The 24,641-nt window shown below is 49.0% G+C and overlaps 1 protein-coding gene across 2 annotated transcripts in view; it reads left to right on the top strand.

Moving 5' to 3' along the window:
• LOC119963181 overlaps positions 1-24,641 on the top strand; it is a 790,592-nt gene that overhangs the window by 27,756 nt on the left and 738,195 nt on the right. The gene's annotated exons all lie outside the window — the stretch shown is intronic.

Below are 24,641 nucleotides of genomic sequence, written 5' to 3'. Positions count from 1 at the left end.
GAAGATTTCAGTCTTATTTCCGTCAGCGAGGACAGTCTCTGACATCTTGTCGAGGGTGAGTCAGAGGATGCTGATGAGTTTATCTGGACAGCCAGCCTTTGACAGGATCTTCCATAGCACTTCCCGATTGACTGACTCAGAAGCCTTGCTCAGATCCTTTCTATGGATTTCCACCTTGGTCTTGTGGAGAGGCTTGAACAGTTCATTGATCCTCAGAGCAATGTCGTCAGATGTCATAAACTCCTGGCAGGTATGGTAAGGTCGGAGAGATGAAATTAGACAAAGGGCAATCCAAAACGAGTCCTCAGTGGCAGATCAGGTGGCAAATACTCATATGGCAGACAAAAAAGTGGGAGACCCTCTTGGGGCTGTACTGTGGAGCCCTGCCAGAATGGTCCAGGCATCGAAACCACATTTTGAGCAGCCCGATGCACTGTTCTATGATAGCTCTGGCGGCGACGTGTGCCTCATTGTAACGGGTCTATGGCCTGGATCATTGGCCTTGGTCTCAGGCTTCTGCACCAGCGTCATCAACCATGCACTCAGCAGGTATCCTTTGACCCACTACAAGTCAACCTGTGAACTTGGGCTGGGTCTCGGAGACACTGGGGATCTTCGAGTGTCCCAGGATGTAGCTGTCATGCATGCTCCCAGAGCAATGGTCATATATGTGCATCGTCCACAAGCGGTAGTCGCACATGATGTGAACATTCACGGAATGGAGTCCTTTCCTGTTAATATGGGTACTTTTGGATTCTCCAGTGCTTGCAGAGTGACATGCGTGCCTGGGCCTGGGCATCCCATCAATGGTAGCGAATCCTGCAGTCTGAGCCTCTTGATGGGTCTGGTGCAGGTCGAAGCTGATGTAGTCTGATAGCCAAGCATACAGATCCGCCATCTCGCGGATGCACCTGTGGACAGAAGATTGTGATATGCCACACAGGTCCCCGCTCAAGCCCTGGAATGACCCAGCGGCTGCAGTGACCTTCATTGGCCATTGCTGCGAAAACTGTGAAGACGACCTCTGAAACACATGCAGAGATTTTTGGGATCCTTTGTCAATATTTCACCAACACTCGGGCAGCACTTATTAGGAAAATTCTCTGAGGAATTCAATTGAAAAGAGCAAGTGCTAATCCACATGATTGGGCACCTTATAAGAGTCAGAAGACGTGCTTGGTTATTGGCACCCTGTTGGGGGCACCCTTTGGTCTGCACGAGGAATGGTGGTGGCCAAGAGCTGGCAGAGCTGCACCAGTTGCTGCAGGAAAGAGGGCATCTGAGATGACATAATTCTCCCCTGCATGTACGAGACATCCTCCTCCTCTGGGACCCCATTTCCCCCATCTGAGAATGTGTACTTTCTCTCCCTTGGTCTCTGAGACATCCTACAAGATGCCACTGGGAGCACACTATACTGTCAGTGAAGTAGGTGAACAGAGGTCAAATAGACTGTTCCATAAAAACTGTATATACGCAGCACTATTTAGTGCTAAACCTGCAACTTTCTGGTTAGAAAGTTCAAACCATGCAAGAAAATTCAAACCATGACAAATGTCAATTAACCCAAAAATGATGTGCTAAATCTGAACTTCCAAATGGCTATTTCTTAGCCAAGCACTCATTTTAACATCTGTTTTTATCTTCTGCTCGAAACAGCTAATTAACACCCCTGGACCATGTCACACGTGAACTGTTTTATCACAAGACAATCATGTAGATTTTAAATATCTGTTGAATGGGCTGGTTTAGCTCAGTGGGCTAAACAGCTGGTTTGTGATGCAGAACTAAGGCCAGCAGTGTGGGTTCAATTCCCGTACCAGCTTACCCGAACAGGCGCCGGAATGTGGCGACTACTTTTCACAGTAACTTCATACTTGTGACAATAAAAGATTATTGTTATTATTAAATTATTAAGTTGGACATTGCTGAAAGGTCCTGGTATAATAATAACTCCGATGTACTGCTATACATAATTGTCTATCCTTAGCTGGACTGACTGTGTGTTCATATCTTTTTAAGGTTGCAGCAATTGTCATATGCAGGATTATATGATGGCATAGAGCTTCTGCTGACATGCATACCAACAACTGCTTCAATGCTTTTCTATAAATGCCATTGCTGGGGGGCATTTACCCACCTTGCCCACAATCTGTCCAAGTACGGAATGGTGGGCATCAGCAAGGCTGTGCAATCCATCTCTCCTGGGTGTGTGTAACTGTCTACAAGAGAATTGAGGCTGTCTATGATTATTTTCTGCAGTTTGGATCCCAAGATCTCTATAGCAGATTGTGAGCATTTAACAGAAATGCCCCGATCGTGCCTTTGACATGCATAAATAAGGTTGCCACGGCAGATGCCACTGGGCTTGGCACATGTTCAACAGCAGACTACATTAAAGAGAACTGTTCCTCTGTGGCATTAATTATGTGGGAAATAGAATTGTGTATGCAGGTGTTTATTTCTCCGTTGGCATGGCAAAGAGACAAATAATTGCTCAAATATTCTCCTACTTTTGTGTCAGTCTCGGTTTTAAAGCAGGCTCATTAAGTGTCTATCCCCATGCATGAGTGCTCAACATTCGCAATCTTATCTTCCCTCATTTATCATAGCCACTGCTAACCCTTCAAGTGTTGGCGATTGATTCCTCATCCTGTGAATCCTCCTAAACATCTCTATTACTTTCCCCCAAAGTCCATGTCACAGTGCAGGTGACTAATTTAAGCGTGCGGTGTTTGGTGCTCTGATACAAGTTGCCTTTCTGGGTCTGCTCAAGGGCGTCTGGATTTTCTGTTCCCAGAGATGGTGCATTATATGCTATCACTGAAAACAGATGGAGACGCAGAACACAATCCCAAAGCGCTTCTAAAAATTCTGGTATCACGTGCAATACATAATTCTTCAGCTATTGTAAAATGGTCTGTAATTGCAGGGAATAGATGCTACTTTATGCATTGTTGAAAAGGCTTTCCGTTCATACAGACAAGTGGGCGTAATCATAAAATAAATTCCCGAAATTGTCTGTAACATTTCTGCAACCTCATGGAATTTGAATTATTTAATAATTGTAGACCAGTGACCCTGGCATTGATTTAACTCTCACAGTATTTACAATACAAATCTGTTCCCATATATAACACTTTGTGTCTGTCACCTGGTTGTGTTAGTTAATTTCTCCTCTTGGCATTTTGATTTGCTGCAATCTGGCAATGCAACTTGTTCTATTTTCCTCTTGCCTGCCCCCCAGTCACGTTCAGTGGCACAACCAGCCATGCATCAGCGCAACTCTCTGGACTTCAGTGAGCCCAGTATATTAGTCAACTGGGTATTCACCTGTTGTGTGGCAACCCACAAGTGAGCACGAACGGACACTGGTGACATGGACAGCTGTGGATAGTGTGCATTGGGCTATAATTCTCTCAGAGCTCTGTTCAACTGGACACAGCTGCCGATCCCCTGCTAAATATTGTTAAGAAACAGACCATTATATATCCAAATATTTGAATTTGCGGATGATACAAAGTAAGGTGGAATTCTAGACAGCCTAGATGATAGCATAAAATTGCAAGGCGATATTGACAGACTAGCTGAATGGACAAAATTGGGCAAAATTGTGGCAGATGGAATTTAATGTAAATAAGTGGGGGGGTTATCCATTTTGGACCAAAGATAGATAGAGCAGAGTACATTCTAAATGGAAAGAGGTTAGGTACAGTGGATGTCCAAAGAGACTTGGGGGGGGGGGGTGGGGGTGGGGGGGGGGGGGGGGGGGGGGGGGTCAGGTGCATAGATCCTTAAAATGCCAGGAACAAGTGCAGAAAATAATCAAAAAGGCTAATGGAATGCTAGCATTTAAATAAATAACCAAGAAAAGTACAGAACAGGGACACGCCCTTCAGCCCTCCAAGCCTGTGCCAATCATGATGCCCTAACTAAATATAGAACATAGAACAGTACAGCACAGAACAGGCCCTTCGGCCCTCAATGTTGTGCCGAGCAATGATCACCCGACTTAAACCCACGTAACCCGTATACCCGAAACCCAACAATCCCCCCATTAACCTTACACTACGGGCAATTTAGCATGGCCGATCCACCTAACCCGCACATCTTTGGACTGTGGGAGGAAACCGGAGCACCCGGAGGAAACCCACGCACACACGGGGAGGACGTGCAGACTCCACACAGACAGTGACCCAGCCGGGAATCGAACCTGGGACCCTGGAGCTGTGAAGCATTTATGCTAACCACCATGCTACCGTGAGGCCCTTAAATACAAAACCTTCTGCACTTATTCGGTCCGTAGACCTCTATTTCATCCCTATTCATGTAGCCATCCAGATGCCTCTTACTCTTAAATGTTGGTAATGTCCCTGTTTCCACCATATCCTCTGGCAGTGCGTTCCAGGCACCCACCACTCTCTGTGTGAAAAACTTACCCTGCATATCTCCCTTAAACTTTCCCCCTCTCACCTTGTAACTGACACTTACACCCTTGGAAAAAACCTTTGACTATCCACCCTGTCCATGGCTCTCATAATTTTGTAGACCTCTGAGGTCTTCCCTCAGCCTCCATCTTTCCAGTGAAAACAATCCAATATTTAATCTCTCCTCATAGCCAACACCATTGAGACCTCTAAAAGATTGGAATATAAGGACACAGAGGTTGGGTTGCAGCTATACAAAACCGTGGTTAGTCCCCACTTGGAGTACTGTGAGCAGTTCTGGGCACCACACCTAAGCAAGGATATTTTGGGAATGGAGGGAGTGCAACATAGATTTATAAATATGATACCTGGACTACAGGGGTTGAGTTCCGAGGAGAGATTACGCAAATTAGACCTGTTTTTGCTAGAATTTGGAAGGCTAAGGGGTGATCTGATCGAAGTATTCAAGATATTAACAGGAACAGACAAGGTAGATAAAGATAAACTATTTCCACTGGTTGGAGATTGTAAAATTCTCTCCCACAATTAGCAGTTGAAGCTACATCAGTTGTTAATTTTAAATCTGAGATCGATAGATTTTTGTTGAGCAAAGATGTTCAGGGATTTGGGCCAAAGGCAGGTATAGGAGTTGGTTCACAGATCAGCCATGACCTCATTGAATGGTGGAACAGGCTCCAGGGGCTGAATGGCCTAGTTTTGTTCCTATATTCCATTAGAGGTGCGTTAGCAACTCATTCAGATACTTACAGATGAGCCACCCACACATACCACAGATGGAGGAGTCAGTAGTGGATTGGTGGTACAAGGAATTGTAGGTGCACCCACAGTGCTATTAGGGAGGGAGTTCCAGGATTTTGACCCATTTTTGAAATGGTCCTGCCGATTTTTGGTTTCCCTCCTGTGTGAATTATGCCCTGTCCCCTTTCCCTTCCTGGCAAAAATGGGATCTGTTGAGGGTGGGACCTGCGTATCGGTCTCTTTCGCCATTTTTAACTGTCACGGACTCTTCCCAAATCTGCAAATATCCAGCCCAATGTCTCAGTGTCTACCTTGTCAAGCCCTTTCATGATCTTGGATGTTTCAAAAGATCACGGGGCGGAATTCTCTGCTTCCGGGAAAAATCGGGAAGGCCGTCGTGAACTCGGCCGAGTTTCACGACGGCCTCGGAGGCCGCTCATCTCACCGTATTCCCCCGCACCCGGGAGAGCTAGGAACGGCGCTCCATTATTCTCGGCAGCTGGGCCTTGACGCTTACGTCGGCGCCTATGTGATGTCTGCCTCGCATGCGCAGGTTGGCCGGCTCCAGGTGGCTGTCTTCCCCTCCACTGCCCCGCAAGACGTGGCGGCTTGATCTTGCGGGACGGCGGAGGGGAAAGAGTGCGTCGCTTTTAGATGCTGGCTCGACGATCGGTGGGCACCGATCGCAGGCCAGTCCCCTTCCGAGCACGGCCGTGGTGCTCACTCCCCTCTCCGCCCCCCACAAGCTTCAAACGGGCCTTTGGCGCCCATGTTCACGACGGCAGCGACCAGGTGAGGTTGCCGGCGTCGTGAAACGGTCCATAACGTCAGGCCGCTCGGCCCATCCGGGTCGGGAAATCGCCGGTCGCCGTGAAAAACGGAAAATCGCGGGGGGGGGGGGGGGGGGGGGGGGGGGGGGGACGGGGGGGGGGGGCGTGAAATGAGTCGCCCAGCCCTCCCGCGATTCTCCCACCCGGCGTGGGGAGCGGTGAATCGCGCCCCACCTCTCATTCTTCTAAACTTCAGAAAACTTATAACTAATTTTCTCAACTTCTTAACATAGGAAACCTCTCCCATCCCAGGGACCAACTATTGCCTCCAGTGCAAGTATGAAGGCGAACAATTTTGCACAGCATTCCAGGTGTAGTCTCATCATGTCACATCACACCACAATATTACCAAATCCCTCCTATAGCCCCTTAAAGGGAATGTGTGTTCTGCTGAATTGTCTTGTACTCTTAAATGTTGTTGTTGGAGCAGAATTCCATGAACCTGTTGGTGTCTTTCCAAGGTTTTCTATCCGGAGCTTCAGAGTTAGATACAGGCTTGGAATGATGAATGCAGTCCTTCCCGGGAAGGAGACTGAAAAAGTGCTGTTCCTTTGAGAAACACTTCCTTTCATGGAGATTCTTGAGTGAAATGCCATGCTACATCAACAGGGCCTTTACAGATTGAGATAGATTTTGCAATCGGTCACATTTGATTAATCTAAATGATTGGAAAATGAAATAGCAAATTTCCACCAATTTAATATCCCTTTCAATGTTCCATTTAGATTTTGTATGGCCACCAGTTTGAAGCTATTTATTTGAAATTCTTCATGGTTTCCTGATCATAGAACAATATACTCACAAATAGTAAAGTGTGGTGAGGCAAGGCTCTGCTTTTGTTCTGAAAGTACATTTAAATAAGTTTATATTAATGTAACGCTGTCACATTTTGTCAGAATTTCGGGTATTTCTTTAATTCTTTTGGTGATTTTCCAATTCTATTTAGTCAGCAGGCTTTGATTTTTTTTATTCGTTTGTGGGATATGGGCATCGCAGGCTGTGCTCGCATTTATTGCCCGTCCTGAATTGCCCTTGAGGGGGCAGTTAATTCAACCACGTTGTTGTGAGTCTGGAGTCACATGTAGGCCAGACCAGGTAGGGATGGTAGATTTCCTTCCCTAAAGGACATTAGTGAATCAGATGGCTTTTCTACAACAATCTAAATGGTTTCATGGTCATCATTAGCCTTTTAATTCCAGAATTGTATTGAAACTGGACCCCCAGACCATTACCCTGGGTTTCTGGTTGACAATACTACAATGCCACTGCCTTCCTATATATTCCACTGGAATTTTGTTGTTATGTTCCACAATATTGTGTTAATGTGTTTTCCAATCAGAATGGTTCCTTATGATTTTTGAAGGAAGAAGACAAGGAGCAATGCAGGGATGTCAGACGTGTCAGGTTGCATCTGACGCAGTCTGTGCTTAGATTCACAAACATCCCAGGGCTGCCTAACAGATTCTGGGTCAACACAACAGATTCTGGGTCAAATGCAGAATTGTGCCAAAAAGCTGGAGTTAACAGCAAAATACTGCGGGTGCTGGAATTAAAAACAGAAAATGCTAGTAAAGCTCGGCAGGTCTGGCAGCATTTGTGGAGAAAGGAACAGAGTCAAAGTTTCGAGTCAAACTGAAGAGATAGAAATATAATGGATTTTATACTGTTGAAGAGCAAACTAGAAGGTCCAGGATAGGCGAGAGCTCAGGGGAGATTTGACTAAGATGTCATGGACACATGACAATGAGTGTCAATGATAGTATTAAAGACTATTAAAGACTGCCTGCTGCCAATTCTATCAGCCAATGCGCTTTGCCAGGTATATTTGCTAACCAGGCAACTTTGTCAAAGACCGAAGTGCACAACAAAATATTAGGTCTAGTTGTTGCTGTTGATATTTTTATTCTTATTAACAGGTTCAATATTTTTTTTTTACAAATTTAGAGTACCCAATTCATTTTTTCCAATTAAGGGGCAATTTAGCGTGGCCAATCCACCTACCCTGCACATCTTTGTCCAGAAAGACGTGCTGTCAGGTAATTTGGGCATTCTGAATTCTCCCTCTGTGTACTTGAACAGGTGCCGGAATATGGCGGCTAGGTGATTTTCACAGTAACTTCATTGGAGTGTTAATGTAACCCTATTTGTCGCAATAATAAAAATTATTATTATTATCATCTCTAGGTGGCGAACATTCCACCAGATCTGTCAGCCAGTCTGCAGCTGTGGGTGGTGGTGGCATCGCCAGCCAAGCCGAATTCTCCAGCCTGTGATTAGGGATGCAAAAGGCAGGGCGTCAGCCCTCGTTCCCATGTTAAGATTTGACTGGTCCGATACCCCGAAGACTACCAGTCTTGGGCACAGCTCCACCCTCACTCCCACAACCTTGGACATTGCCTCAAAGAAGGCTGCCCCAAACCCGACAAGTCTGGGGCAAGCACAGAACATGTGGGCTTGGTAGGCCGGGCCTCCTTGGCACCATTCACATTTGTCTTTCACCTCTGGGAAGAACCTGCTCATTTGGGTTCCAGTTAGGTGGGCCTTTTTTTTTTGCACTGGAGTGCTGAGCTTGTGGCATTTGAGTGCTACAGTGAGAGTTTGGTGACTGAGGGAGTATAAGGGTTCATTTTTATTTAAAGTCTAGTATTTCTTTTATTTAGTTAATTAACTTAAAAGTTGCTGTTTTGTCTATAAGAAGGTGAATTTTGAATCAGCTTTAAACAAGGTTCTACTTGTACTTACTTGCAGCTGGAGCTTGTTAATTAGTTAATTGGATTAGGCCAGTTTTCAGAGGCTAGAGTCACAGCATAAATAGGAGCTAGTTACGGGGCAGCTAATTCTGTAAAGTAAGAGGGGATGGAGGCGAGGGCAGTTGCATGCTCCTCCTGTAGGATGTGGGTGGTGAGGGATACCACTGGTGTCCCCGCTGACTATACCTGCGGGAAGTGCACCCAAATCCAGCTCCTCAGAGATCGTGTTAAGGAACTGGAGCTGGAGCTGGATGAACTTCGGATCATCCGGGAGGCAGAGGGGGTTATCGAGAAGAGTTACAGGGAGGTAGCCACACCAAAGGTACTGGACAAGAGTAGCTGGGTTACAGTCAGGGGAAAGAAAACTAACAGGCACACAGTGCAGGGATCCCTCGTGGCCGTTCCCCTTCAAAACAAGTATACCGTTTTGGATGCTGTTGGGGGGGATGACCTACCGGGGGAAGGCCCCAGCGGCCAGGTCTCTGGCACTGAGTCTGGCTCTGGGACTCAGAAGGGAAGGGGGAGCATAGAAAAGCAATAGTAATAGGAGATTCAATGGTTAGCGGAATAGATAGGAGATTCTGTGGTCGCGAGCGAGACTCCAGAAAGGTATGTTGCCTCCCGGGTGCCAGGGCCAGGGATGTCTCGGATTGTGTCTTCAGGATCCTGAAGGGGGAGGGTGAGCAGCCAGAAGTCGCGGTGCACATTGGTACCAACGACATAGGTAGGAAAAAGGGTCTGGAGGTAATAAACAAGTTTAGCGAGTTAGGCTGGAAGTTAAAGGCCAGGACAGACAGAGCTGTCATCTCTGGTTTGTTGCCGGTGCCACGTGATAGCGAGGCTAGGGATAGCGAGAGAGTGCAGTTGAACACGTGGCTGCAGGAATGGTGTAGGAGGGAGGGCTTCAGGTATTTGGATAATTGGAGCGCATTCTGGGGAAGGTGGGACCTGTACAAGCAGGACGGGTTGCATCTGAACCAGACGGGCACCAATATCCTGGGAGGGAGGTTTTCTAGTACTCTTCGGGAGGGTTAAAACTAATTTGGCAGGGGAATGGGAACCGGATCTGTAGTCCAGCAACTAAGGAAGCCGATATTCAGGACGCCAAAGCACGTAGTGATGCAGTGGGGAAGGTAACACTGACAAAGGAGAGTACTTGCAGGCAAGGTGATGGGTTGAAGTGTGTATACTTTAATGCAAGAAGCATCAGGAATAAGGTGGGTGAACTTAAGGCATGGATCGCTACTTGGGACTACGATGTGGTGGCCATCACGGAAACTTGGAGAGAAGAGGGGCAGAAATGGTTGTTGGAGGTCCCTGGTTATAAATGTTTCAACAAGATTGGGGAGGATGGTAAAAGAGGTGGGGGGGGGGGGGTGGCATTGTTAATTAGAGATAGTATAACAGCTGCAGAAAGGCAGTTCGAGGGGGATCTGCCTACTGAGGTAATATGGGTTGAAGTCAGAAATAGGAAAGGAGCAGTCACCTTGTTGGGAGTTTTCTATAGGCCCCCCAATAGCAGCAGAGATGTGGAGGAACAGATTGGGAAACAGATTTTGGAAAGGTGCAGAAGTCACAGGGTAGTAGTCATGGGTGACTTCAACTTCCCAAACATTAAGTGGAAACTCTTTAGATCAAATAGTTTGGATGGGGTAGTGTTTGTGCCCTGTGTCCAGGAAGCTTTTCTAACACAGTATGTAGATTGTCCGACCAGAGGGGAGGCCATATTGGATTTAGTACTTGGTAATGAACCAGGGCAGGTGATAGATTTGTTAGTGGGGAGCATTTTGGAGATAGTGACCACAATTCTGTGACTTTCATTTTAGTTATGGAGAGGGATAGGTGCGTGCAACAGGGCAAGGTTTATAATTGGGGGAAGGGTAAATACAATGCTGTCAGACAAGAATTGAAGTGCAGAAGTTGGGAACGTAGGCTGTCAGGGAAGGACACAAGTGAAATGTGGAACTTGTTCAAGGAACAGGTACTGCGTGTCTTTGATATATATGTGCCTGTCAGGCAGGGAAGAGATGGTTGAGTGAGGGAACCATGGTTGATACAAGATATCCAGGAGGGAACTGAAGAAAGGGATTAGGAGAGCTAAGAGAGGGCATGAAAAATCTTTTGCAGGTAGGATCAAGGAAAACCCCAAGGCCTTTTACACATATGTGAGAAATATGAGAATGACTAGAGCGAGGGTAGGTCCGATCAAGGACAGTAGCGGGAGATTGTGTATTGAGTCTGAAGAGATAGGAGAGGTCTTGAACAAGTATTTTTCTTCAGTATTTACAAACAAGTGGGGCCATATTGTTGGAGAGGACAGTGTGAAACAGACTGATAAGCTCGAGGAGATACTTGTCAGGAAGGAAGATGTGTTGCGCGTTTTGAAAAACTTGAGGATAGACAAGTCCCCCGGGCCTGACGGGATATATCCAAGGATTCTATGGGAAGCAAGAAATGAAATTGCAGAGCCGTTGGCAATGATCTTTTCGTCCTCGCTGTCAACAGGGGTGGTACCAGAGGATTGGAGAGTGGCGAATGTCGTGCCCCTGTTCAAAAAGGGAATAGGGATAACCCTGAGAATTACAGGCCAGTTAGTCTTACTTCGGTGGTAGGCATAGTAATGGAAAGGGTACTGAGGGATAGGATTTCTGAGCATCTGGAAAGACACTGCTTGATTAGGGATAGTCAGCATGGATTTGTGAGGGGTAGGTCTTGCCTTACAAGTCTTATTGACTTCTTTGAGGAGGTGACCAAGCATGTGGATGAAGGTAAAGCAGTGGATGTAGTGTACATGGATTTTAGTAAGGCATTTGATAAGATTCCCCATTGTAGGCTTGTGCAGAAAGTAAGGAGGCATGGGATAGTGGGAAATTTGGCCAGTTGGATAACAAACTGGCTAACCGATAGAAGACAGAGAGTGGTGGTGGATGGCAAATATTCAGCCTGGAGCCCAGTTATCAGTGGCGTACCGCAGGGATCAGTTCTGGGTCCTCTGCTGTTTGTGATTTTCATTAACGACTTGGATGAGGGAGTTGAAGAGTGGGTCAGTAAATTTTCAGATGATACGAAGATTGGTGGAGTTGTGGATAGTGAGGAGGGCTGTTGTCGGCTTCAAAGAGACATAGATAGAATGCAGAGCTGGGCTGAGAAGTGGCAGATGTAGTTTAACCTCACGGGGGGCCTCACGGTAGCATGGTGGTTAGCATCAATGCTTCACAGCTCCAGGGTCCCAGGTTCGATTCCCGGCTGGGTCACTGTCTGTGTGGAGTCTGCACGTCCTCCCCGTGTGTGCGTGGGTTTCCTCCGGGTGCTCCGGTTTCCTCCCACAGTCCAAAGATGTGCGGGTTAGGTGGATTGGCCATGCTAAAATTGCCCGTAGTGTAAGGTTAATGGGGGGATTGTTGGAATACGGGTTACGTGGGTTTAAGCGGGGTGATCATTGCTCGGCACAACATCGAGGGCCGAAGGGCCTGTTCTGTGCTGTACTGTTCTATGTTCTATGTTCTATGTAACCCTGACAAGTGTGAGGTTGACCATTTTGGAAGGACAAATATGAATGTGGAATACAGGGTTAACGGTAAGGTTCTTGGCAATGTGGAGGAGCAGAGAGATCTTGGGGTCTATGTTCATAGATCTTTGAAAGTTGCCACTCAAGTGGATAGAGCTGTGAAGAAGGCCTATGGTGTGCTAGCGTTCATTAGCAGAGGGATTGAATTTAAGAGCCGTGAGGTGATGATGCAGCTGTACAAAACCTTGGTCAGGCCACATTTGGAGTACTGTGTGCAGTTCTGGTCACCTCATTTTAGGAAGGATGTGGATGCTTTGGAAAAGGTGCAAAGGAGATTTACCAGGATGTTGCCTGGAATGGAGAGTAGGTCATACGAGGAAAGGTTGAGGGTGCTAGGCCTTTTCTTATTAGAACGGAGAAGGATGAGGGGCGACTTGATAGAGGTTTATAAGATGATTAGGGGAAGAGATAGAGTAGACAGTCAGAGACTTTTTCCCCGGGTAGAACACACCATTACAAGGGGACATAAATTTAAGATAAATGGTGGAAGATATAGAGGGGATGTCAGAGGTAGGTTATTTACCCAGAGAGTAGTAGGGGCATGGAATGCACTGCCTGTGGAAGTAGTTGAGCCAGAAACGTTAGGGACCTTCAAGCGGCTATTGGATAGGTACATGGATTAGGGTAGAATAATGGAGTGTAGGTTAACTTCTTAAGGGCAGCACGGTAGCATTGTGGATAGCACAATTGCTTCACAGCTCCAGGGTCCCAAGTTCGATTTCGACTTGGGTCTCTGTCTGTGTGGAGTCTGCACATCCTCCCCGTGTGTGCGTGGGTTTCCTCCGGGTACTCCGGTTTCCTCCCACAGTCCAAAGATGTGCAGGTTGGGTGGATTGGCCGTGAAAGATTGTCCAAAATTCTATGGTTAACCTAGGACAAAAGTTCGGCGCAACATTATGGGCCGAAGGGCCTGTTCTGTGCTGTATTTCTCTATCTATCTCTGTGCATCACTTTAATCTGCATGAGGCTGTGCCTAGCACAGGAGGAGGTGGAGTTGGCCCTGCTCAGTGCTTCACTCCAGGGTCCCCAATTCGTCCTCCTATTTCCAGCTGGTTTCGTCCAGTGGTAGCCTTGCCCTGTCCAGCAGCCTTCCGTTTATGTTCCCAAAGTTCCTCCCCTCCTTACTATCCGTGTTGGTTAGTTCCTCTAGTAGAGTGTCTCTCGGGCCCTGGGGTATCTTGCCGTCTCCTTGCAGAGAAAGTATTTAATTCGGAGGTGCCTAAGCTCCTGCCCTGTCGTAAGGTCCAAGTCTTCCGTCGGCTTGTCCAAGGTTGCAAGTCTGTCCCCTATGGAAAGGTCCTTACCCCTAGCGTCCCCCTGTCCTGTCTCCATTTTTTAAAAGGTGGCATTAAGCCTGGCTGAAGGGAATTTGTGGGTACTGCAGTTGGGGGCCATGAAGGTCATGGTTAGACTGAAATGCTGCCTCATTTGGTTCCATATTTTCAGTGTGGCTCCCACCACTGGGCTGGATGTATACTTTGATGGTGGGGATGTGAGTGCTGCCGTGGCGAACACTCGGAGGGTCATTCTCTTGCAGGAGGACTCCTCCAGCCTCCCTCATTCCATGTTGTATTCTCGTATCCATCCCCGCACCCTCTCGGCTATAGCCGCCCAATGGCAGTACTGTAGATTTGGCAGGGCTAGACCGCCGATGTTTTTCCTCCTTTGCAGTGTCGACTTAAGGATCCTCTGGTTCTCCTGCCCCCACATACACACACAATAATGGGCAGGTGGTCCTTGAAGGGTTGGGTAAGTGGGTTGTTTGGAAGTTTGTGTGCTCCCTCCGATTCCTTGACTTCACCTCTGCACGTTCCAGACAGTCTCTTGATGTGTTTGATGTCATCCTGAATAAGCCTTTTCCATTTTGGTCGACGTAGTTTGATTGAAGGGAGATCTTGTTTCGCGATGGATAGCCTCCCTGCCTTTGAGCCAAAAGCTACATCTTCCAGTCCCATTTCAGGTCAAAGAAGGTGCGTTCATAATGCAGCTGAGTAGGTTGAATATCAACTTGTAAGTCCTTCTAATATACGGCAATGACAGATGGTCAGATTGGGAGAGATTCCTGGTCAGTTATGCGATGGAAAGGAAATTGGAACCTTTACCATCACTATCACTAGATCAAGGCTACAATATGTAAAAGTACATGTTGTCACAGCAACTCAGACACCTTTGGGGACTGGCTGGGTCAGTTGGCTGGTGTGATGAATGGTATCGATAACAGCTGTAACTGTAACTTGCCTTTAATACATTGGCCCTTTAAGACCGGGCTTGGAACCCTGGGGGACTCCGCCTCTGGCTCCGCCCCCAGGAAATGGTATATAAGGTGATGCTCACTGGGCAGCATGCTGTGACCACACTTCTCGGCAGCTGTCCGGTTCTCTGGTAATTAAAGCCTTTGAATTACCAATCTTCTCCCCTGTGTCGTAATTGAGGGTATCTCAATTTAATTACCAGACACATCAAGATGGACAGCGCTCTAAAGCCGGAGAAACTCAACCTCGACGCTCGGTCGCCGGAGGTCCCAGAAATTTTTAAATATTGGCTACGGTGTTTTGAGGCCTATCTAAACTCCTCAGAGACTGAAGTCGCCGGCGCTCGCAAGCTGAGCCTACTACATGCCCGGGTGGGCCACCGACTCTCCTCCGTGATCGAGAACGCTACGACATACAAAACTGCGGTCGATATACTAAAGAAACGCTTCGTAAAGCCGATTAACGAGGCACACGCCAGACATTTGCTCTCAACCTGCAGCCAGCACTCCGGGGAAACTCTAGACGAATACGTGGAGAGACTCACTGCGCTCGCGAGGAACTGCAATCATAAAGAAGTGACGGCAGAAGTCCACATGAACTTACATATTCGTGATGCCTTCGTGTCCGGTATCAGGTCCTCGTACATCCGGCAGCGGCTCCTAGAAGACGGGGCAAAGGATCTCCAAGGAGCGGTAACGCTTGCCTCTTCTCTAGAAATGGCCCACCGTAACCTCCGTACGTACTCCGCGGACATTGCGAACCCTTCTCGATCCCCTCCAGACTCGGCCACGCTACAGGCCTGCGCCGCACGGCGATCCGCTTACTCCGGGGGTTCCCCATGCTATTTCTGTGGGCAAGGCCAGCACCCACGTCAGCGTTGCCCGGCCCGCTCCGCGATCTGCAACGACTGCGAGAAGAAGGGGCACTTCGCTAAAGTCTGCCTGGCTGGGCCCAAAGGCCGCAAACAAAAGCCTCACCAGGCCCAGAAATCAAGCTCCCGGCCTCACAGGCCCCGCAACGCGGCCGCGCGGCGGCCGGACATGCCTACTTCCGACACATCATCGACCTCGTGCGAGTCATGGGGCGGCCATCTTGGTGGCGGCTATCTTTGAATATCGACACGTGCGACTGACGGCGGCAGCCATTTTGTGACTCCAGGCGGCTATTTTGTGAGTCCGACTTAACCGAGGACTCTGACTACCCGCATCTAGGAGCGATCACGCTCGATCAATCACGGCCAAAGCACCTGCGGAACTCAATGATGCAGGTACAAATCAACGGCCTGCTTATTCAACTCCAGGAGCATGGAGAGCTTTATTCATCCAGACACGGTAAGGCGCTGCTCCCTGCGTACCCACCCCGCCTTCCAAACTATCGTCCTCGCTTCAGGGTCCCATTCGGTACAAATCATGGGGTATTGTGTCGCGGACCGCGCGATTCAAGGCGCTGAATACACCCGTTTTAAGCTCTTCATCCTCCCTCGCCTCTGCGCCCCCTGCTGCTTGGTCTGGACTTTCAGTGCAGCCACCGGAGCCTGACACTGAAGTTCGGTGGACCCCTGCCCCCACTCACGGTATGCAGCCTGGCGGCACTCAAAGTTGCGCCACCCCCCCTCTTTGCGAACCTCACTCCCGACTGTAAGCCCGTCGCCACCAAGAGTCGCCGGTACAGTACCCAAGACATGACTTTTATCAAGTCAGAGGTTCAGCGGCTACTAAAAGAGGGGGGTCATAGAGGCCAGCAACAGCCCTTGGAGGGCTCAAGTATTGGTAGTGCGCTCCGGGGAAAAGCAACGAATGGTAGTGGATTATAGCCAGACCATAAACCGCTTTACGCAACTCGATGCGTACCCACTTCCCCGCATAGCGGAAATGGTGACTCAAATCGCCCAGTATCGGGTATTCTCCACGTTCAACCTAAAATCGGTCTATCATCAACTCCCTATCCGCCCAGAGGACCGCCCCTACACGGCTTTCGAAGCAGCCGGTCAGCTGTTTCACTTCCTTTTGGTGTCACAAACGGAGTCTCCGTTTTCCAGAGGGCGATGGATCAAATGGTGGACCAGTACGGCTTACGGGCTACCTTCCCGTACTTGCACAAAGTCACCATCTGCAGCCATGACCAGCAGGACCACGACGCAAACCTGAGGAAGTTCCTCCAGACTGCCCGGGCCCTCAACCTCACGTACAACAAAGAGAAATGCGTGTTCCACACAACCCGGCTCGCCATCCTCGGCTACTTCGTGGAAAACGGGGTCCTAGGCCTAGACCCCGACTGCATGCGCCCCCTTAAGGAACTCCCCCTCCCCCGTAGCCTCAAGGCACTCAAACGGTGCTTGGGGCCTTTCTCCTATTACGCCCAGTGGGTCCCCAGATATGCGGACAAAGCCCGACCACTCATTAAGAACACGGTTTTTCACCTGACGGCTGAGGCCCAGTCGGCTTTCAGCCGTATCAAGGCCGACATCATCAAGGCCGCCATGCACCCGGTGGACAAAGCCTATCCTTTCAGGTAGAAAGCGACGCATCAGACATCACCCTGGCTGCTACCCTCAACCAGGCGGGAGGACCAGTATCATTCTTCTCCCAAACCCTCACCGCCTCGGAAATTGGCACTGCAGTCGAGAAGGAGGCACAAGCCATAGTGGAGGCCGTGCAGCACTGGAGGCACTACCTAGCCGGTAGGAGGTTCACCCTCGTCACCGACCAACGGTCGGTTGCCTTTATGTTCGATAACGCACAACGGGGCAAAATAAAGAATGACAAAATTCTGAGGTGGAGGATAGAGCTCTCCACTTATACGTACGATATTAAATATCGCCAGGGAAGCTCAACGAGCCCCCGGATGCCGTGTCCCGCGGCACGTGTGCCAACGCGCAAAAAGACCACCTGAGAGCCATCCACGATGACCTCTGCCACCCGGGGGTCACCCGGCTTGCTCATTTCATCAAGTCCCGCAACCTACCTTACTCCACAGAGGACGTCAAGGCCATGACTAAGGCATGCCAGATCTGCGCGGAGTGCAAACCGCACTTCTATCGACCAGACAGAGCCTGCCTGATAAAGGCCTCTGGGCCCTTTGAGCGACTAAGTGTGGACTTCAAAGGGCCCCTCCCATCCACCAACTGCAACATCTATTTCCTCACCGTTATCGATGAGTTCTCCCGCTTCCCTTTTGCTGTCCCCTGCCCCGATATGACCTCGGCCTCCGTGATCAAGGCACTGCACAGCATCTTCACACTGTTTGGTTTCCCCGCTTATATCCACAGCGACCGGGGTACATCGTTCATGAGCGATGAGCTGCGTCAATATCTGCTCAGCAAGGGCATCGCCTCGAGCAGAACCACCAGCTATAACCCGCAGGGAAACGGGCAGGTGGAGAGGGAGAACGCGACAGTTTGGAAGGCTGTCCTTCTAGCCATACGGTCAAGGAGTCTCCCAATCGCCCGCTGGCAGGAGGTCCTACCCGATGCCCTACAATCCATTAGGTCGCTCCTCTGTACGGCCACGTACAAGACCTCACAATTGTTTGTTTGTCTTCCCCAGGAAGTCCACCTCTGGGGTTTTGCTTCCACGTTGGCTGACGACTCCTGGATCAGTTCTACTCCGGAGACACGTGAGGAGCCATAAGACAGATCCGCTTGTCGAGAGGGTCCAACTGCTACACGCAAACCCTCAATGCGCCTCTGTCGAGCACCCCGACGGCAGGCAGGACACCGTCTCCCTGCGAGACCTGGCACCCGCCGGCTTCCCCACCAACCCCTGCCCCCTCCTACCGATGCTCCCCTCCCCGCACCAACTGCCGACCCCGACAATGCCCCCCCATAGCGCCCCCTGCCCTGAGCCGGCGCCGGCACCAATCACCCTAGTCAACCCGGATACCCCCCAGCTCCAAAGCGGGCAAAGGCTCTGTCAACCGTGCTCCCGCAGAAACCATCACCGAAACCGACCGTATCCGTGGCACCACCACCGGAGCGGGGAAGGTCAGCACGGACGGCCAGACCACCCAAAAGACTGAACTCCACTTTCACCCCCGACGGACTATGTGTTTTTTAAAATCAGGGTGTGAATGTGATGAATGGTATCGGTAACTGCTGTAACTGTACCTTGCCTTTAATACATTGGCCCTTTAAGAGCGGGCTTGGAACCCTGGGGGACTCCGCCTCTGGCTCCGCTCCCAGGAAGCTGTATATAAGGTGATGCTCACTGGGCAGCATGCTGTGACCACACTGCTCGGCAGCTGTTCGGTTCTCTGGTAATTAAAGCCTTTGAATTACCAATTTTCTCTCCTGTGTCATTATTGAGGGTATCTCAGCTGGATGGCTGGTGTGGATTAGATTGGTGCCAACAGAATTTGTACATTGAAGTATGAAGCTCTCTAAGTATGCTGATTACAAATGCAAGTGTGCAGTACAAAAATTACTCGGGCAAATGGTAGAGGTTGAATGTTTAATGTATTGATATAACATTTGTTTGTCTGCTACTTTAACAGCAAGAATGAGTGATTTGAAATGAACTAGCTCAGGTCTGCTTTAAAATAACAGTTTGAAAAGTGTCACAAAAGTGGCATAAAACCGATCAAGCTTTCACCTGCTATTATCCTCAGTAGTAATTTAGAACCTCATATATAATTTGTTAAAAAGTTATACACAAGACAAGCTTTCAGAGGCAGGCTACTTTTCTTTTTGCTGTACAAAGTGCAGTTCACAAATGACAGAGCTGTCAAATACTCTGCACTTTACTTTCATTACGATGCCTTCCGTTTCGCATCAACTACCTTGTTTTATTTTTGTTCTGTGGAAAAAAAAGTCTAGAATTTCCTTTCAAAAGTTTTAATGTCTGGGAATAATTAGGTGAAAAACTTACCTATTCACTAATTTTGGTAGTCTACATTTTCGCAATGATTCCACTTGATTTTGAGAAATTAACTGGGCAAGTTTGGGGGCAGCAGGGTAGCACGGTGGTTAGCATAAATGCTTCACAGCTCCAGGGTCCCAGGTTTGATTCCCGGCTGGGTCACTGTCTGTGTGGAGTCTGCACGTCCTCCCCCTATGTGCGTGGGTTTCCTCCGGGTGCTCCGGTTTCCTCCCACAGTCCAAAGATGTGTGGGTTAGGTGGATTGGCCTTGCTAAATTGCCCGTAGTGTCCTAATAAAAGTAAGGTTAAGGGGGGGGGGTTGTTGGGTTACGGGTATAGGGTGGATACGTGGGTTTGAGTAGGGTGATCATGGCTCGGCACAACATTGAGGGCCGAAGGGCCTGTTCTGTGCTGTACTGTTCTATGTTCTAAGTAGCAATGGGAAACAGGACAGCCCTGAGATTGGGCAACAGCTCCTGCAAACAGCCTCACATTTTCCAAAAGGATGGGAGCCCTGTCAGCAACTAATTCGATGCCAGGTAACCGCAAAATGCCACAAAGGTTGTTCCAGACAGAGTGAGGTTACCCCCAGATTTTGACCCTGTTGTTTCCATTCCAAAGGAAGTTAACACAAAGTTATATCATAGGCTGCAAACACTTGCATGCGAGGACTGAGACAGGAGTGGGTAGGCTTTGGAAATAGCCCTCCTGGAATGTCAGTGTCCCAAAAAGGTAGAATTTTCAGGCTGAGGACTAGGGAGAGGGAGTCAGGAATCTGCTCACCTGTGATTTCTGCCCTGTCCAGCTCCTCGGGGGGTGGTGTTATCTGGCCCGGGAGAGCTTGGAATCAATTTTTTATTTGTAAAGCACCATAAATTTTAGCGCACGTCTGTCAGCTCAATATGGGCAGAAATTAACGGATTGTTTTCAGTGCGGAAAATATTTGGGGGTTCTTGCATCAGTTGTGTACCGTACCTTTAATTTGGCCGTTTTGGTGACTTTTGTTTGTGATGTGGATGCTGCTGTTCCTCCCAGGGTTGTACCCCACCATACCGCCCTCTGTCTTCACTGCTCGTCAGGCACTTACTGCCTTCTGGCCATGCTCAGTATCACTAACTTGAGTGTCAAGCTGACCTCGGGTCCAATTAGGGCAGGGGTGGGCAAACTACGGCCCGCGGGCCGCATGCGGCCCGCCAAAGGAATTTCTGCGGCCCTCCAAGTCATTAAAAAAAAAAAAAAAAAATTTTTTTTTAAATTTTTTTTTTTTTTTTTTTAATTTTTTTTAAGGTTAATGGGGGGGCTGTTGGGTTACTTACTAGTATAGGGTGGATACGTTGACTTGAGTAGGATGATCATTGCTCGGCACAACGTCGAGGGCCGAAGGGCCTGTTCTGTGCTGTACTGTTCTATGTTCTATATGAGGCGCCCAGAATCATAACCGGGTGAAGTAATTATTTTACTTAATATACTATGCGGCCCTTTGTGAATTGTGAATTTCTGAATGTGGCCCTTGCACGGAAAAGTTTGCCCACCCCTGAATTAGGGCATTTACATTTGAAGACAGTGATCCAGTATCGGGACCAGGAAATTATCCGAGTGTTAGGTTCCCAACCCCAAATTAAAAACCAAGCCTATTTTTCTCTCGAGCTGGCAACTTCGACCGTGTTCCCAGTGACAGCCAGGCAGCACTCCAATTTTACTGTTTGCCACACTTTCCTACTGCAATTGATTGCTTGATTCACATTTCGGGGGCTTCCTGGGGATTTTTAATTTAAGGAAATCCACCATCTCAGCTGCCTCAACTCAGAAAGTGTCTGTCAGGAGATTAAGATAACCATCTAAATCATGGAGGAGGATCACAATGTGCTACTATTCTGAGACAGCAAAATTCATACACCCCCATTTCTGCTATGACACTAGTATTGGCTCCAGAGCAGCTCGAAAGCAGTTTCAATGACTTTAGTGAAACCACCGGGAATGCAAATTTCTTTGGAGGCCAGAAGATACTGACCTTTCCAACACGGCAGGGTACACAAGGGTGAGTAACAGGACAGACAGTACAAGTTCACCATGAACCTGCTATATTCCCTTCTATATACTTCCCCATCTCCTCCCCCATATATGGTCCACATGGGGAGAGGGAGGATGGTGGCTTCTCACTTTATATTGGGTTATCTTGCCCTTGGAAAAATAATACAAAACATGAGAATTACTTCATGGTAACTGTGACATGCAGTAAAACCCAGCTTTCAGGAAACAGACCATAACTGGCATGATAAACTCAGCAATTAGAGTCCATCTGAAGCTTTTACTGCAGCGATCGCATTATGGGTGACCATAGAACATAGAACATACAGTGCAGCAGGAGGCCATTCAGCCCATCAGGTCTGCACCGACTCACTTAAGCCCTCACTTCCGAATTTGAATGGGCAGCACGGTAGCACAAGTGGATAGCACTGTGGCTTCACAGCGCCAGAGTCCCTGGTTCGATTCCCCGCTGGGTCACTGTCTGTGCAGAGTCTGCATGTTCTCCCTGTGTCTGCGTGGGTTTCCTCCGGGTGCTCCGGTTTCCTCCCACAGTCCAAAGATGTGCAGATTAGGTGGATTGGTCATGATAAATTGCCCTTAGTGACCAAAAAGGTTAGGGGGGTTGTTGGGTTACGGGGATAGAGTGGAAGTGAGGGCTTAAGTGGGTCGGTGCAGACTCGATGGGTCGAATGGCCTCCTTCTGCACTGTATGTTCTATGTTCCACCCTACCCCAATAACCCCTCCTAACCTTTTTGGACACTAAGGGCAATTTAGCATGGCCAATCCACCTAACCTGCACGTCTTTCGACTGTGAAACCGGAGGAAACCCACGCAGACACGGGGAGAACGTACAGATTCCGCACAGACAGTGACGCAGCAGGGAATCTAACCACTATGCTACCGTGCTGCCCGCACTATGCTACCATGCTGCCCATGAAGCCATTCATCCAAACAAATACGGAATATAAAGAGTACCTTTCTACTTCAGGAGCATTGATGGTAAGCGATTTCAACAGTTTCCAAAGGGTAGTGGAATCTTTCAAATCCTCTGGGTGGATTTAATGGTTGGGGTGTGGAGGAAGTGAGCTGGGTCAGTGGCCTATGGTGATCTTCCCGAGACGGGTAGTAACCAGCAGAGGCTACTTTAGCCAGGCATTGGTGGGTGGCCAAGTTGAATAATTAACTCCACATTTGTTAGGTGACTGGGATGTTGTCAGAGTATTCCGCGCAGCATATGAGTTCTGCTCAGTGCCAAGCCCAAATAGGCTCCTGGAGGTGGCTTTCCAACAGTTGGCAGGAATAGAACTCACGAGTCCTCTGATTGGGCTAGCAACTCCAGGAATCCGTCTGATATCCTTAATTTGGTAAGAGGCCTTACAACACCAGGTTAAAGTCCAACAGGTTTGTTTCGAATCACTAGCTCACCTGAGGAAGGAGCTGTGCTCCGTAAGCTAGTAATTTGAAACAAACCTGTTGGACTTTAACCTGGTGTTGTAAGGCTTCTTACTGTGCTCACCCCAGTCCAACGCCGGTAGCATTGTGGATAGCACAATCGCTTCACAGCTCCAGGGTCCCAGGTTCGATTCCCGGCTGGGTCACTGTCTGTGCGGAGTCTGCACATCCTCCCCGTGTGTGCGTGGGTATCCTCCGGGTACTCCGGTTTCCTCCCACAGTCCAAAGAATGGCAGGTTAGGTGGATTGGCCATGATAAATTGCCCTTAGTGTCCAAAATCGCCCTTAGTGTTGGGAGGGGTTACTGGGTTATGGGGATAGGGTGGAGGTGTTGACCTTGGGTGGGGTGCTCTTTCCAAGAGCCGGTGCAGACTCGATGGGCCGAATGGCCTCCTTCTGCACTGTAAATTCTATATATATCTCCACATCATTCTTAATATAAACAGTAGACCTGGAGGAAGCCAATTAGCAAGCTGTCTCCAGGAAGGTTGTGCAAGTCATTATAAATGACAGTCATGCTAAGAATAGTATATTCTTGGATGGTGCTGTCAAAAGAGCCTTGGTGATTTCCTGCAGTGCATTTTGTATATAGTGTACAGTGCTGCTACTATTTTCCGGGGGTGGAGGGAGTGATTGTTTGTGGGTGAGGTGAGGTAGGTGCCCATCAAACAGACGGCTTTGTCTTGAATGGTGTCGATCTTTTTGAGTGTTGTTGGAGCTGAACTCATCCAGGCAAATGGAGAGTAGATGGTGGACAGGTTTTGGGGAGTCAGGAGGTGACTTTTCATATCTTCCTGACAATTTGCTTTCTGACCTCTCCTTGTATCATCAGCAAATTTGGCTCCTATACACTCAGTCACTTCATCCACGTCATTCACAAGTTTGCCGATGACACGAAGGTTGGTGGAGTTGTAGATAGTGTCGAGGGCTGTTGCAAGTTAGAACAGGACATTGACAGGATGCAGAGCTGGGCTGAGAAGTGGCAGATGGAGTTCAACCTAGATAAATGTGAAGTGATTCATTTTGGAAGGTCGAATTTGAAGCTGAATACAGGGTTGAAGGCAGGATCCTTGGAAGTGTGGAGGAACAGAGGGATCGTGGGGTCCACGTACATAGATCCCTCAAAGATGCCACCCAGGTTGATAGGGTTGTTCAGAAGGCGTATATTGTGTTGGCTTTCATTAACAGGGGGATTGAGTTAAGAGCCGCGAGGTTTTGCTGGTGAGACCACACTTGGAATATTGGCCGGGATTCTCCGACCCCACCACCGGGTCGGAGAATCCCCGGGGGGAGGCGCGAATCTCGCACCGCCGCCCTGCGCCGGCTGCCTTATTCTCCAGAGCCGTGTTTCGGGGTAGCAGTGGGATTCCTGCCTCGTTGGTCGGGGCGTTGACAGCGGCCCCCTGACGATTCTCTGGGCCGAGTGGCCGTCCAGTTTTCGCCAGTCCCACCGGCGTGAATTACTCACCTGACGCACGGCAGGTCCTGGCACGTGAGTATGCGGGGTGGTCCTGGGGGGGGGGGGTATCTGACCCCACGAGAGGGGGGCCCCACAGTGGGCTGGCCCGCGATCAGGGCCTACCCATCCTGCGGGTGGGCTGTTTCCGTGGGGGCCTTCTTTCCTCCGCGCGGGCCCCTGTAGGGTCCGCCATATTGCCTGGGGGCCAATGCGGAGAAGAGAACCCCGCGCATGTACGGAGAAAGGCCGACTGGTCTGC

Source organism: Scyliorhinus canicula, chromosome 3 (assembly GCF_902713615.1).
Source record: "Scyliorhinus canicula chromosome 3, sScyCan1.1, whole genome shotgun sequence".
NCBI lineage: Eukaryota > Metazoa > Chordata > Chondrichthyes > Carcharhiniformes > Scyliorhinidae > Scyliorhinus > Scyliorhinus canicula.
Note: the sequence above shows the minus strand (reverse complement) of the source record. Positions and strands in the feature narration are given on the sequence as shown.